This window comes from Schistocerca americana, chromosome 8 (assembly GCF_021461395.2).
Source record: "Schistocerca americana isolate TAMUIC-IGC-003095 chromosome 8, iqSchAmer2.1, whole genome shotgun sequence".
In the NCBI taxonomy this organism is placed as follows: Eukaryota; Metazoa; Arthropoda; class Insecta; order Orthoptera; family Acrididae; genus Schistocerca; species Schistocerca americana.
This window is the reverse complement of record NC_060126.1, coordinates 210,005,776-210,021,302: the sequence shown is the minus strand read 5'-3', so window position 1 is coordinate 210,021,302 and position 15,527 is coordinate 210,005,776. Positions and strand designations below refer to the sequence as shown.

General features: G+C 42.0%; 1 pseudogene; it reads left to right on the top strand.

Moving 5' to 3' along the window:
* Positions 1–396: 396 nt before the first annotated feature.
* LOC124546035 lies at positions 397–514 on the top strand (annotated as a pseudogene).
* Positions 515–15,527: the final 15,013 nt, after the last annotated feature.

Sequence of the window (15,527 nt, the reverse complement as noted above, 5' to 3'; positions counted from 1 at the left end):
TGCAATATTGCTTTTGTCCGCTGATACCTGGTGGCGATATAGAATTTAAATGTCCTGCCCTGGACGGGAATTACAGAATTAGTTTACAAGTACAGGTTGTGATGCAAGAACGACAACGTACGGAAGTTTAGGTCTGGTCGTGAGTCGTGTACAGATAGTTAAAGAAAAATCCGTGTTCAAGCCCCGGTCAGGCACAAATTTTTCTTGTCGTCATTCCCTTGTACAGCTGGTGGTTGTTTGTATTCGCCACTGCGAATACTTTTCACGTATACTGAACCATCAATTTGATGCAAAGTCAAAATGAAGTGTATCGCAGTTACTTGTTAAATTATATTCATACAGGTTCATACTGAACCACCAAGTTACTTTCTTTTACCTCCAGCAGACTCCTCCTCGGCCAACAGCCTTGCCGCAGTGGTAACACCGGTTCACGTCAGATCACCGAAGTTAAGCGCTGTAGGGCTAGGCTAGCACTTGGATGGGTGACCATCCGGTCTGCTGAGCGCTGTTGGCAATCGGGGTGCACTCAGCCCTTGTGAGGCAAAATAAGGAGCTACTTGATTGAGAAGTAGCAGCTCCGGTCTCGGAAACTGACATACGGCCGAGAGAGGGGTGTGCTGAACATATGCCCCTCCATATCCGCATACAGTAACGCCTATGGTCTGAGGATGACACGGTGGCCGGTCGGTACGGTTGGGCCTTTACGGCCTGTTCGGGAGGAGTTTAGTTTTAGGCTCCTCTTCAATAATCTATACGGTATCACAACATCGTGTTGGAAGCCACTCAAAACTTGTGATGTTCGTTCATCCTGACGGTCAGTAGCGTCAAATAATAAAATCCATGAATTCGTCAATATTGCAATACGTAGAAAGCCTCCAAAACGTTAATCCTGACTGTTTTTATAATATGAATCAGTACACTGTTTGGCACATTTTTACGACTGACGATGAAATTTATATTGTTATTTGACGAATTCATTGATTTTATTATTTGGCTAGATTCATTTTATATCGCCTAGAACTTTGAAAATGGTGTATGAAATTGATGATGTTCCTTGAACCGAAGAAACTGGTTGCTCAGAAAAGAATATTTATCTGCAGCTCTTGAAGGTGAAACATGGTTCAAATGGCTCTGAGCGCTATGAGACTTAACATCTATGGTCATCAGTCCCCTAGAACTTAGAACTACTAAAACCTAACTAACCTAAGGACAGCACACAACACCCAGCCATCACGAGGCAGAGAAAATCCTTGACCCCGCCGGGAATCGAACCCGGGAACCCGGGCGTGGGAAATAAGAACGCTACCGCACGACCATGAGATGCGGGCGAAGGTGAAACATAATGTTTTTTCAAAATGTGGCGACTGTTGGATTCATGTCCATTTTGGCTACAATATTACGTTCACTATACTGTTCATAGTATCCTAACAGGAATACTACACTACTGGCCATTAAAATTGCTACACCACGAAGATAACGTGCTACACACGCGAAATTTAACTGACAGGAAGACGATGCTGTGATATGCAAATGATTAGCTTTTCAGAGCATTCACACAAGGTTAGCGCCGGTGGCGACACCTAAAACGTGCTGACATGAGGAAAGTTTCCAACCGATTTCTCATACAAAAAACAGCAGTTGACCGGCGTTGCCTGGTGAAACGTTGTTGTGATGCCTCGTGTAAGGAGGAGAAATGCGTACCATCACGTTTCCGACTTTGATAAAGATCGGATTGTAGCCTATCGCGATTGCGGTTTATCGTATCGCGGCATTGCTGCTCACGTTGGTCGAGATCCAATGACTGTTAGCAGAATATGGAATCGATGGGTTCAGGAGGGTAATACGGAACGCCGTGCTGGATCCCAACGGCCTCGAATCACTAGCAGTCGAGATGACAGGCATCTTATCCTCATGGCTGTAACGGATCGTTCAGCCACGTCTCGGTCCCTGAGTCAAGAGATGGGGGCGTTTGCAAGACAACAACCATCTGCACGAACAGTTCGACGAAGTTCCCAGCAGCATGAACTATCACCTCGGAGATCATGGTTGCGGTTACCCTTGACGCTGCATCACAGACGGGAGCGCCTGCGATGGTGTACTCAACGACGAACCTGGGTGCACGAATGGCGAAACGTCATTTTTTCATATGAATCCAGGTTCTGTTTACAGCATCATGACGGTCGCATCCACGTTTGGCGACATCGCGGTGAACGCACATTGGAAGCGTGTATTCGTCATCGTCATACTGGCGTATCACCCGGTGTGATGGTATGGGGTGCCATTGATTACACGTCCCGGTCACCTCTTGTTCGCATTGACGGCACTTTGAACAGTGGACGTTAGATTTCAGATGTGTTACGACCCGTGGCTCTACCCCTTTGACTATATCAATAACACCTGTCGGCAGCTGAGGGTTTCAGTTAGTCATCATTTATTCCAGGGAAAAGCTGCACGATCAACAACAGTAATCTGTTCTTTCGAGAACAGTTACTATATTCACATATATATATATATATATATATATATATATATATATATATATATATATATATATAGTTAAAGGCTACCCAGCCATTGACCTTCATCTGTGCGAATGCGCACAGGTAGCCCAAATTCTTACGGGAATCGCCAAAGCGTGCGCGAGTAATGAGTGAATGGGCAAATGTCTATATGGTACATTAGATATGCAGAATTGTGGACAGTTGGGAATGTGAGTCTCACGGGAAGCGTGCAAGGGATAAGTCCCTGCAGTCGCGCTATTCATCTGTGTCCTCGGTGGCTCAGATGGATAGAGCGTCTGCCATGTAAGCAGGAGATCCCGGGTTCGGGTTCCGGTCGGGGCACACATTTTCAGCTGTCCACATCGAGGTATATCAACAACACCTGTCGGCAGCTGAAGGTTTCAGTTAGTCATCATTTATTCCAGGGAAAAGCTGCACGGTCAACAACAGTAATCTGTTCTTTCGAGGACAGTTACTGTCTTCATATACATGATACTTCCGTTTGAAATACGTACCATAGGAGCTGATCAGTACTTGGAACACATACCCACGAGTCGTCAGCACTGCAAGACAACTATTCAGGTGTATACAATGCAAACTGCATCTTCTAAATGAGGAATCTCTGACAATCATTGGAAACAGTATTCTCCTTGTAGCGCGGTTAAAATCACTTTGTGTCTGCCAGCCGACGTCAGGAATGTACTGCGTTGCCTCCTGTAGCGGTGCATCAACAGTTATAACAGAGCGCCTGTCGGGCAGATCTTAACCATGCGGAGTTCGTACGCTAGGCAGAAAGATAGGACTGGCCCATAGAGTTTAAATAACATGTGGTCTTAATTGCCAAGTGCAATATAATATTAGACGCACTGTGATTGCAATTAACATCTAAAACACGTTGGATTAATTTCTCTGTACTTGTTAAGCCTTTTAAGTGGTGACAAGAACATCGAGGAAATTTTAAATGAAACCTCGGCCTCACAGGTCTCTGTAATTCCATTTCTATAATTATTAGTTTTGTTACTGATGCTGTTATTATGTAGTAGAGACGCGAAAAAGTGGCCAGCAGTTCCAAAGCACTGATAGCTACATGTCGACTCCATTCGGATTGTGCTGATTGTGGTCTAATTCAGATTGCTGACATCCTGAGCAGTCTTACCGTTGGTATACTCGTTGCGTGGTGGTGTTTTTGGCCACACCATGAGTGTGAATGACCTGGATTAATAACAGTTATTGTCCTTATAAAATTTGATAAGTAAAATATCAGATTTTTTTCCTACTCTCCACATTTTATTGCAACAGCTTTAATTAATTTAACGTTATTTGCTACAAACAAGTACCGCATATCAAGACGACCGTCTCTGTAATGCACATTCATAATTCCTTGTTACGTGGGCTACCCTGAAAGTAAGGTCGGATCGGTTGCGAAACAGAAACCACAGTGAAAATCGAAGATGTTTTATCCGCCGCAGTTGTCTGCACCTTCCAACAAAATCTCCATATTGTCACCGCTCAGACTGAGACATTTGTCGCACCGTTGCACAAACGTTCCTGTACCCTCGCCATAGAAGGCAGCCGTCAGTGCTTTTCGCCACTTGTCTACGCTGGTCTGCAGTTCCTTGTCCGCGCCAGAATGTTGTCATCATTGCCAGTGGTTCACGTGAACAGTCTTCTCACCTGAGAGCCCAGTAAAGTTTGCTCCTCGTTTAACGTGTTACAGACAGATCAGTACAAAATCAACACTGAATTACTGCCACGCCGTACATTCATAAAAAAAAAGGTTCAAATGGCTCTGAGCACTATGGGACTCAACTGCTGTGGTCATAAGTCCCCTAGAACTTAGAACTACTTAAACCTATCTGACCTAAGGACATAACACACATCCATGCCCGAGGCAGGATTCGCACCTGCGACCGTAGCGGTCGTGCGGTTCCAGACTGTAGCGCCTTTAACCGCTCGGCCACTCCGGCCGGCGTACATTCATACTACAGTTAAAAGTCATACAGTTTATATTAATCACTGATTGTAAATTTTTGATAATCTGTATTGCCTCGGTTTTTACCTAGTTTTGCATAAACCTAGAAGTGTAGAACTATCATAGGCTACCTAAGATCGCCACAATTAAGCGTATTGTACTGTAGTTTATCTAGTAACTAGTTAAGGTCGTATCTGCATTACCTGTACGTTGGGTATGCTGCATAATATCGAGCGTTACCTTGTAATGATCGCTTTCTTTACAAATGCGATTTCGGACGTACTCTATTACCCTAAAGACAGGAAGTGGTGAACCGTCTACAAACTGAGTGAGGATATATATAGGGCCACTTGTTACTTAAGAATAAACAATATTTATAGCAAATCTGAAACTGTTAACTTTTAATTCAGGTTGTATTAAAAAACTGCTGATTTGTAACGTAAAACAGATGAATGCTGTATTAAAAATAAAGAAAACATCATTCATTTATCATTTAGTGCTAGAAAATGCAATTTCATCTTGAGAAAGGTAACTTAGTGAAACGCAAAACAAAAATATATCAAACATTGCTTCAATAATTCATCGAACTTGTATAAAACACTTTTACGTTATTCATAAGAATCCTTCTCATTTATCAATAATAAAAGGAAACTCTTGTCTATCACATAGATGGTGAACGTTCTATTAAGTTCGAAACAACAACAACAATTATATTAGATGGATATAGACCGAAGAGGCTAGTCAAAATTTGTACCAAGCCCGGGAATCGAACACAGGTCTCCTGCTTAGCAGGCAGATGCGTTGCCACTAAACTACCTTGGCCCAGCGATTCACACAACCGCACGGATTTCATTAGCACGCCTACTTCCGAGATCCAAATTCTCAATGCTACTTTAAATTCCCTCTTACAAATGAACAGAATTGTCAAGGCTCTCCATGGGAATTTTGAGTAGACTGGGACGTCAAAAAGAATTTGGATCGAGGAGACCCGGATTCGATGCCTGAACTTGGTACAAATTATCACTGGCTGCTTCAGTCTATATAAATAAAATCGTATCTGTAGGAGACCAGTAAGGTCTCTGTGTCATTTCATTTTTACAATAATTATACATATACATTTTATATTTGCGAATGTAAATTGTGCTTGCATTGCAAGTAATTGATTTGATTACATAAAATATACGCTATCAATTAATTTTTATTATCTATAAAATGTAATTTATGTTTGTAATAAAAAGTGAAGTTTAGTAAAACTAAACATGGTCCGTAGCAGGATGGAATGCGATGTTTATTTTATCGTGCGACTAATGAATTTCGACTAAGCGTCATTGTCAAGCACGTTTGTAACATCTGCACTTTTGGTCATTTCACTCTTCATTGCAAGTAAAAAGGGGCTATATTCAGTTATTTTACGAAAGGATCCACTTTTTACTTGCAGTTCCCGAGAGGCAGGGAAAACAGTAGATTCGTTCATCTGGGTAGATGAGTTGTTTCTTGGCTACCACAAGGGGTTCCATACAGTGCGTAACGTTTTCAAAATACGATATCTCGTAAACTACTCACACTAAACTTTTGCGACAAACGTCGCTGAGATACTAATTTACCTTATTTTTTTCTTTGTTGATGTGAATAGCCATTGTTCCATTTGCATAGAAAATATACTTCTTAGATATTATTACAGTCTGTTGATTAGCTGACAGTACGAGATCCTGTCGGCCAATCCATTCTGTGAAATCCGTATATCAATGGCACTTTCCATTTCCGCAGTATTTGCAGTGTAAGCTGTAGGTGACAAGCGGGAATAGTAAAAAATTTCTTTCGGATCCCAGGGCTCTTTGGCATCTATTATAATGAAATAGTAGACAGCTCAGCAAAGCGAGCAATCAACTTCGTTTACATTCTAAATGAGAGATTTCCTATCAAGAAATTCTGATCTTAATCAATGAAAAAGCGAGAAACGATTGGCAATGGACTTCGATCAAGGTATCAAAAGGAGTAGGTTATGGTTACGTCATGTGTCATTTATTCATACCCTAAATATTTTTGTAAGCAGCAACTCACGAAGTGTATAGCAGAATAACTATTAAGAAAAATACTTTGTTAATGTGGTGTAAGGCTGTGGCCAAAAGCAAAATGAAAATAAAGTCTTAGGTGATTCACCCCATATATACACCCGGAAAGAAGATGTCAATTTTAATCCCATGCCAGCATGTGCCACTTGAGAGATAATTGATGTACTGATCATGGTTTCAACATCTTCCGCCCACGCCTAACGTAGTGGCATACCTACCATAGCGCCGTTTGTGTCTGCCCTTTCAGGGATGTTGGAAAGCCCTATTCCGACAATGTTAAATTTAGTGACTTGGCTTCCCTGTATTTAAAGGACCACTGTAGCCATTAACACTAAACTGTATGTTCTGAGTCTACTGAACTAAAATAACTTCATTTCAGCCACTGCTTTCCGAAATACCATTTTTTAATTACACAGTTAAAATTTTGTGTACTTTTTGTACCTTATCCCAAATAATTTTAATTATACATAATATTATGTTCTTCTTTTAGTTCAGTAGACTGAGGATATGTATGTTATTACTCCCTGAAAATTTGAATACTCTACTCGAAGTGGTTTCTGAGATTTAGGGAAAAATGCAACAGAAAAATGTAAATTTTTAGGAACGGCTTCTAAAGTTTCAAAGGGCTGTAACGCAATATGTGCTTAATTTTTTAATTTTAGTTACTCAGAAGCACCCTGTACCATACTGTATATCATCCTCTTGATATTTTTCCATATTTTCTCTTCTTTTCTTCTTTCTCGACTCCTTAGTGGCCAGCTATGCTGCATACTCTGCTTTATCAATGCGAACCTTGTCCATCTGTTCAAGTTCTCTGATGCAGCTTGCTAAAAGATTAATTCCCATATGCTGTAGCACTTTCACCCTACCAATGTTGCCATCGTTAAAAGCAATAACAACATCATTGGCCCCCACTTTAGTGTCTTCATTCCAACAAAAACATTTTTTGGTAAGCGAGTCCAAATAGGATTATTGAAAGACACTTCTTCAGTAATTCAGGACTTGCCACTCTCTGTAAATTTGTTTTATGATATCCATTACTGCTGTTGGGATGGAATATTTATGACTGTATGAATTGTTGGAGTTCTGGGCATTGCGGTAATTGCACCATGAATCAGGTCCAGGAGGGCAAAGGTGGTGTACTGGTTTTTGATCAGTTGACAGTGCGTGGAAGAAGGTAGCCCATACTGCCTGCTTCATTTTCGACAAATCCTGAGTATTTTTTCTAATGACCATCCCACAACACTGCTGTAGTTCATCAATCATTTTGTCTGTCAGCCTGCCTCTTATGGTTTTACCATCAGAAAGTTTCTTGTCTCTCAAACATTGTTTCAGCTTCATCAACCTGGTGCCCATGCTCTTTTGGACATGACCAACACATTCCAGTATTGTGATAATCTTCTCACCATAAGGCTGAGCGGCTACTACACTATTATATGCTTTTGAGTCTTTATCACCTAAGAACATAGCTTAAGAACTCCCCTTTTGTTCACAGACTGACTAAAACTTTCAATAGCTGCAGAGGTCTCTATACCACCACTTGTTCCTTCATAATTTCTGTCGCAGATATACCCTTCTTCATTCCCTGATTTGCACTTATAACAATATTTGATTAAAATCTGGAAATCTATTACCTTTCCAGTATCCACCGTAGCAACAGAATTCTTAGAACTGTAGCCGCACTTCTGCCAAGTACCATCAAAAGCTGGCTATCATACCACCATTTATTTCAACAGCTTCGTTTGCAGCACCCTTCATTGACTCGCATGCAACAGACTCCACAGCAGCTCCAATACATCCTGCATACTTGTCGATTTTACAAGGTGGAAGTGGCATTTTCATCACGGAACACATTGTTACTGCTGCAGTGTGTCCTTTGTCAATAGCCGTCAATCCATAAAAACACCTAACATTTACTTCAAAATAACTTCCTTTACACTTATCAGAATTCCAAAATGAATGAGTAAATTTACAATTGGCACAATTACTGATAAGTTTCCTGGCTGGTCCATTTGATACTTCACTGTCTTCATGTAAACTAACTGGCCCTCCACATTTTTTACAGCACACACATTCACTTAACAACCTTGTTAGGCTGCGTAAATGTATCAGAATATAACCTAACCTACCATTTGCATCACTTTCGTTTTGAGAAAACTGTGTATCACAACGTTTTATTTTAATCTTCGAAGCTCTAATGGATGTTTCTCTACATAGGAACGAGTTTGCATGTATTTTATTGTCTGTAAGTTCACACGCCACGCGTTGAACACAATGTTTCCCTTTACCCGGAAACCTATTAGCATGAAACCCACGTTTCTTAAAAACACTTCGTTTTAGCGTCACACTTTACTTTTTGATAGATTTATCAATCTATTCGTCGCTTTTCCTCAGAAAAACGTTAGCACTTCGACATACAACGCGTGTTTATATTATTAAAAGATGCGATACTGTTTCTGACAGTGCTACCAATACAAACACGTAATTTAGCCTTTATAAGACAGCAATCCACAGCCTTCTATATAAAAAATTACTGATTTTATTAGACTTTGAAGTAGTGGACGTAAAAATATTAAAATTCCCAACGGGTGTAGATTACATTTTTAAAAATAAAATTAAATACTTCCCATGAGTGTTTATAAGTTATTATACAGGGTGGCCCATTGATCATGACCGGGCCAAATATCTCACGAAATAAGCGTCAAACGAAAAAACTGCGAAGAACGAAACTTGTCTAGCTTGAAGGGGGAAACCAGATGGTTCTATGGTTGGCCCGCTAAATGGCGCTGCCATAAGTCAAACGGTTATCAACTGAGTTTTTTTAATAGGAACCCCATTTTTTACTACATATTCGTGTAGTACGTAATAAAATATGAATGTTTTAGTTGAACCACTTTTTTCGCTTTGTGATAGATGGCGCTGTAATAGTCACAAACATATGGATCACAATTTTAGACGAACAGTTGGTAACAGGTAGGTTTTTTAAATTAAAATACGAAAAGTAGGTATGTTTGAACATTTTATTTCGGTTGTTCCAATGTGATACATGTACCTTTGTGAACTTATCATTTCTGAGAACACATGCAACTACAGCGTGATTACCTGTAAATACCACATTAATGCAATAAATTCTCAAAATGATGTCCGTCAACCTCAATGTATTTGGCAATACATATAATGACATTCCTCTCAACAGCGAGTAGTTCGCCTTCCGTAATGTTCGCACACGCATTGACAATGCGCTGACTCATGTTGTCAGGCGTTGTCGGTGGATCACCATAGCAAATATCCTTCAACTTTCCCCACAGAAAAAATCCAGTGATGTCAGACCCGGTGAACGTGCGGACCATGATGTGGTGCTTCGACGACCAATCCACCTGTCATGAAATTGTTATTCAATACCGCTTCAACCGCAAGTGAGCTATGTGCCGGACATACATCATGTTGGAAGTACATCGCCATTCTGTCATGCAGTGAAACATCTTGTAGTAACATCGGTAGAACATTACGTAGGAAATCAGCACACATGGCACCATTTAGATTCCCATCGGTAAAATGGGGGCCAATTATTCTTCCTCCCATAATGCCGCAGCATGCATTAAGCCGTCAAGATCGAAGATGTTCCACTTTTCGCAGCCATCGTGGATTTTCCGTTGCCCAATAGTGAATATTATGCCGGTTTACCTTATCGCTATTGGTGAATGACGCTTCGTCGCTAAATAGTACGCGTGCAAAAAATGTGTCATCGTCCCGCTATTTCCCTTGTGCCCAGTGGCAGAACTGTACGCGACGTTCAAAATCGTCGCCATGCAATTCCTGGTGCATAGAATTATGGTACGGGTGGAATCGATGTTGATGTAGCATTCTCAACACCGACGTTTTTGGGATTCCCGAATCTCGCCCAATTTGTCTGCTACTGATGTGCGGATTAGCCGCGCCAGCAGGTAAGACACCTACTTGGGCATTATCATTTGTTGCAGGTCGTGGTTGACGTTTCACATGTGGCTGAACACTTTCTGTTTCCTTAAGTAACGTAACTATCCGGTGAACGGTCCGGACACTTGGATGATGTAGTCCAGGATACCGATCAGCATGCATAGCACACGCACGTTGAGCATTTTGATCTCAATAGCCATATATCAACACGATATCGACCATTTCCGCAATTGGTAAACGGTCCATTTCAACACGGGTAATGTATCACTAAGCAAATACCGTCCGCGCTGGCGGAATGTTACATGAGATATCCGAAAAAGTGAAAAAAAGTACGTTCTAACTCCCCTCAACAGGATATACTTATAACCAGAAGGCTCAGTGTGGTGCAGATGTGTGAAGGAAACAGGCAACCATGTCATGGAGGCGCACTAGTGCTTCCTACAACCAATTGAGCGAGTTTTAAAGGTGTACAATTGAGGCATTCTGAGTGGCGGAATGATCTTTTCGGAGGACTGTCACACAAGTTGGTCGTGCTGCGTCAGTTGTGCACCCGTAAATGAGATTCTGGACGTCCAAGCAGCGCAGACGCCTACCAGGATCCTCGCATTTTAAGGGCAACAGTGACAGATCTTACACCTGTCACAGCATGCATAAGAGGACTTTTAAACCCGAACGTGTCAACATGATCTGTTGCGAACCGGTTAGGAGTAGTGGTTAACTCAAGCCCCAGCATCGATGTGCACAGCTCGAGTGGTGCCGTCAGACCGTCACTTGGAAATGGAATGGAGCGCCTGTGGTCTACAGTGATGAAAGCAGAGTTTGCCTGCACCCAGGTGATGATCGTTTGCGCGTACCATTTAGACCTAGTGAGCACCGTCTCGTAGGGTGCATTCGTCCAAGACTCACTGGCCCCACCCACGTCTTATGGTTTGGGGTGCGATAAGCTACAACTCTCCTGCACATTCGGTGTTTCTGGAGGGGAATCTAACCAGGACACGGTATGTGCAGAGTGATGTTACACCTGTTCTTTTCTCTTTCTTGAAACAGGAAGATGATGTGTTGTTCCGAGAGGATAATGCCCGGCCATTCTGCCCGCGAATTTCAACGTGCACTACAAGACGTGCAGCAACTTCCCTGGCCAGTGCCATCTCTGGACTTATCTCCAATCGGAAACGTGTGGGATATGATGAGAGGAGAAATTACTAGTGCGACTCTTACAGACCTGCGTGCACAGGTCGAGCAGGCGTGGCATAACATATCACAGGACAGTATTCGCCACCTGTGCGATGGACTGAATGGCAGAGTCAGCGCCTGCATTGCCGTCCGCGTAGGCCACACTGCGAAATAATTTGGGTTTTTCAGCATGGATCAACACATGGTACATCAGAACCGCTTGTGCTATTCGTCTCTAAATGCAACCATTTCGTGTACTCCATATATATTGTCACAACAATAAATCGTGAATGCTCAGGAAGTGTAATCGATCACAAAGAATGTAGCTTAGGAAACCGTCGTTCGATCACTGGTTGAATATCACTAGTCAGTTTGTGTTTCGTGTCAGACAGGAATGACAGAGGATTTAGAGAAGATCGAAACAAGAGCAGATCGTGCCGTCAAAGGTTCATTTAGCAAGCGTGAAAGCGGCAAAGAGCTGTTCAGCCATCTATAGTGTCCGCCTCACAAAAGAATCCCGCTGTGATCAACTACTAAAATTCCGGGTGCGTTCGTTCCAAGAAGAGCCCATAAATATATTGCTCACTCCTACATATAACTCGAGAAATAACTACGAAGGTAAAATTAGATACATTGGAGTTCACAGCAGGATTACCGAAGATCACTCTCCCCTGGAACTATTCACAACATTACGAAGATGACTGCTGTTCAGATTTCCAAGTTAAAATTTTTTTGAAGCGTTTCATTATAGAAAGAACGTGGAGTTCCGCGGGCGATTCATAACCATTCAACCACTAAGCTTACCTCGTCAGACAGATATGGAGAAGTATTTCTCCACTTTCGTATGGACTATACTTGGTATGTCCGCCGACAGAGGCACAAAAAATTCCCAGGTAGCCGTAAATGAACAAGCATATTTATCAAATATTAATAGTAAGTTTTCTCAGACCTGGGTTGGAACGAAACATAAAATAAGCTACTTAAAGATATCGAACTATAATACTTCTGGCAGCTGAAGGCCGGTTAGATAGTTACTGAGTCTAAAACCATAAAAAATACCCTTCAAAGAAGTCAAAAGCAAGTAGGGTACTCATCGCTAAAGTATAAACTTAAAGAACAACGCTTAAGACCTTTAGGGAGAAAAATTGTCTAAATTTGTTTGAAAGTTAAGCTGGAATAAATTTACATGCCCTCAAGTCTGCCACGACGACAGAGTCCCCCGTCTTAGTTTGCGAGGAGTCCACAGCTATCCACTCCCTGCGTCACGAAATCAGACGTGAATGGCAGCGACATCGTGGCAGCAGCTCTCGAGTGAAAGTGCAGTTTGATTGAATTCTTTCTGAATCGCCATCTGGCCAAGGAAAACACTCGGAGCGACTACCACATAGCGATAGGATACAGCAAGGCTTATTTTTGAGATGTGCCTTGCGGAATAGAATAGGTCTCCGCTGCCCACGGTCTCTAGTGGCGCTTGGGTCTCCTCTTGGTGTATGGTCAGAGTATGGCCATATGTCTTCCTAAAACTTGTCCCCTGTGTGTCAGGCGTCTCCAAAACACTGATGACCCAGCACTGATCTCAAGTAGATGGTATTGGAAGGAGACAGAAATTTTTGTCCTGCCCCAAGGTACTGAGATGTAGAGCAGTTACCAGATGCTCTGAAAATATGTCTGGGATACTGGACCTGACGAACAAAGAAATGGCATTTGTTTTGTTACATTATGGACTGTCCTGTCGGAGAAACACAGACAGGTACAATGTGACTGAGATGCTCCAAATGTTGAAATATTACCAGGATCCTCGTTTTACCAAAGACAAGTCTGTTGATATATGAGTTCTGATGTTTTCTACCGTAGGTATCAAGTACGAATCAATGACTAATTGGTCATTAATGGTTATCATGAAATATCCAAAAATGCTTAAGGCATGCTTTGGCTTTTCAACAGTGACAATGGGCATCTCCCATTGGCTGTTTGGGACTGGAGTGAGAATGCTCTCATTCTGTAGGTGCTGTAATTCTCCTGAAGCTTATCCCTGACTTCTAGACTTAGATCACATCTGAGTTGCCAATGGAAAGGGAGCAACATGGGCTTCAACGTGCCTACTACCCAAAGAGGGTTGTGAAAATTAGGAGATTAATTTTGGAAAAAAGATATCGCCTCGGATAGTACCCAGGGAGTTGACTGTGTTTGTGTGGAGGGGGGGGGGGGGTAGGGTCAGGGTCACGTATTTCTAATACAGGTGCTTTAAAAATGTCCATGCCTAAGAGACTGATGGTTCACGGGGCATACACCACTAATACCCTGGCTGTGATTTTGTGAGACTGATACTACACTTTGGCTGTAAATTGTCCACAAATTTTTCTGTCATTATTGTAACTTCACACTGGTTTGTCAAAGGTGGGAAGGGAGGGATAAAATTTTACAGTAGGATTCCCAATCGATAATGGTCACAGCTGCTCCACTATCTATTTGAAATTAGATGGGTATGCAACTGATTTCGACATTTAAGGAGAGACATTCTATAGAGTTTGGGAACACTGACTGAATATATGCTATATCTGTGTACAGACCATCCATGTTCCCTGTCCCCTTGTCTGAGAGGTCCATATGAGTGTAGTTCATATCTTCAAAGTTGACACACTTTTGTCCTGTGTCCAGATTCCGCTGCAAAGAGATGCACGTTGCTCGTCAGTAATGACATTGGTGTCACATATGTCTGGTAAAGTACAGACATGTATTGCCCAGAACTTTGTAATCCTGATCAACCAGGCCTCGTTAATTGGGTTTGAGGACAACATCGCGTCTGAACTTCAAAATGTTTGTCAGTGGTCCTGTAGGGTTGCCAAGGCCCAAAAGGATTGTTTGAATGTCCTGATGACAAGTTTCTAGAAATGTTCCTTGAATCTCATGAGATCATCTGGGTTACCGCCACTATTACATCTCTAACCAAGGAAGCTGAATATGATTTCTTTCACTCGGGGGCTACTGCACTGACAATGGCAGTCGTGAGATAAACCCTGCTGGCAGGCAATCCATTCCCTTTATGACTGTCCTTGGAGTTTACGACAACACCACTTGTGATCGGCTGCCACCATGTGCACTTGAGTATTCAACTACATTGGTTTGCAATTTGTTGTACGGAAGGGAATCCCCTCTTCCGAATTCAGTTGTCTGAACAAGTGATAAATGTCAAGACCTACGTATGACAAATAGAAAAGTGATGCTGGTCTTTGCCTGAGAGGCTGTGATCCAAATGTTGCTTCAGGCTTGCAGTATAGTTTTTCCATCTTTCAACCACCCTATCGAGTGCCTGGAAAGCTGATCGAGACAATCAGAAACATTTCACGATGGAGAAAATCTCAGAGAGGTGGGAGGAGATTTCTGGAGACAAAATAGAGGTGGCTGCCAGATGCACGATCAGGAATTTGTGAATGTGCCGCATTTCTTGAAGTACATGTAGTATCAACATCTGAGACCTGGGCAAAGGTATAAACTTCAACATTGTAATGAGCATACTGGCAAGTAGAAGAAAGCACTGACTACCTGGAGTGGAGGACACGCAAGAGCCTGATGTAAACACAAACCTGGTCATCAACTGATATCCTCGCCCACAGTGGAGCAGAAAATATCGAGATACCAATGACCGAACAAGTTTATCTACCGATGGATTGGAACAAAACATAAAACAGCCCACTTTTTGAAATACAGCAATTGCATTTTTGGTGGATGAAGGCAGTGTAGAATGTCACTGTCTGAGGTCATTATGGACACAGTTCATAAACGTCAAAATCCATAAAGACACTGGGCTTTAAAGTATAAACAGAACGAACAAATGTCCTTTAGGGAGGAAAATTGTCTAAATTTGTTTCAAAG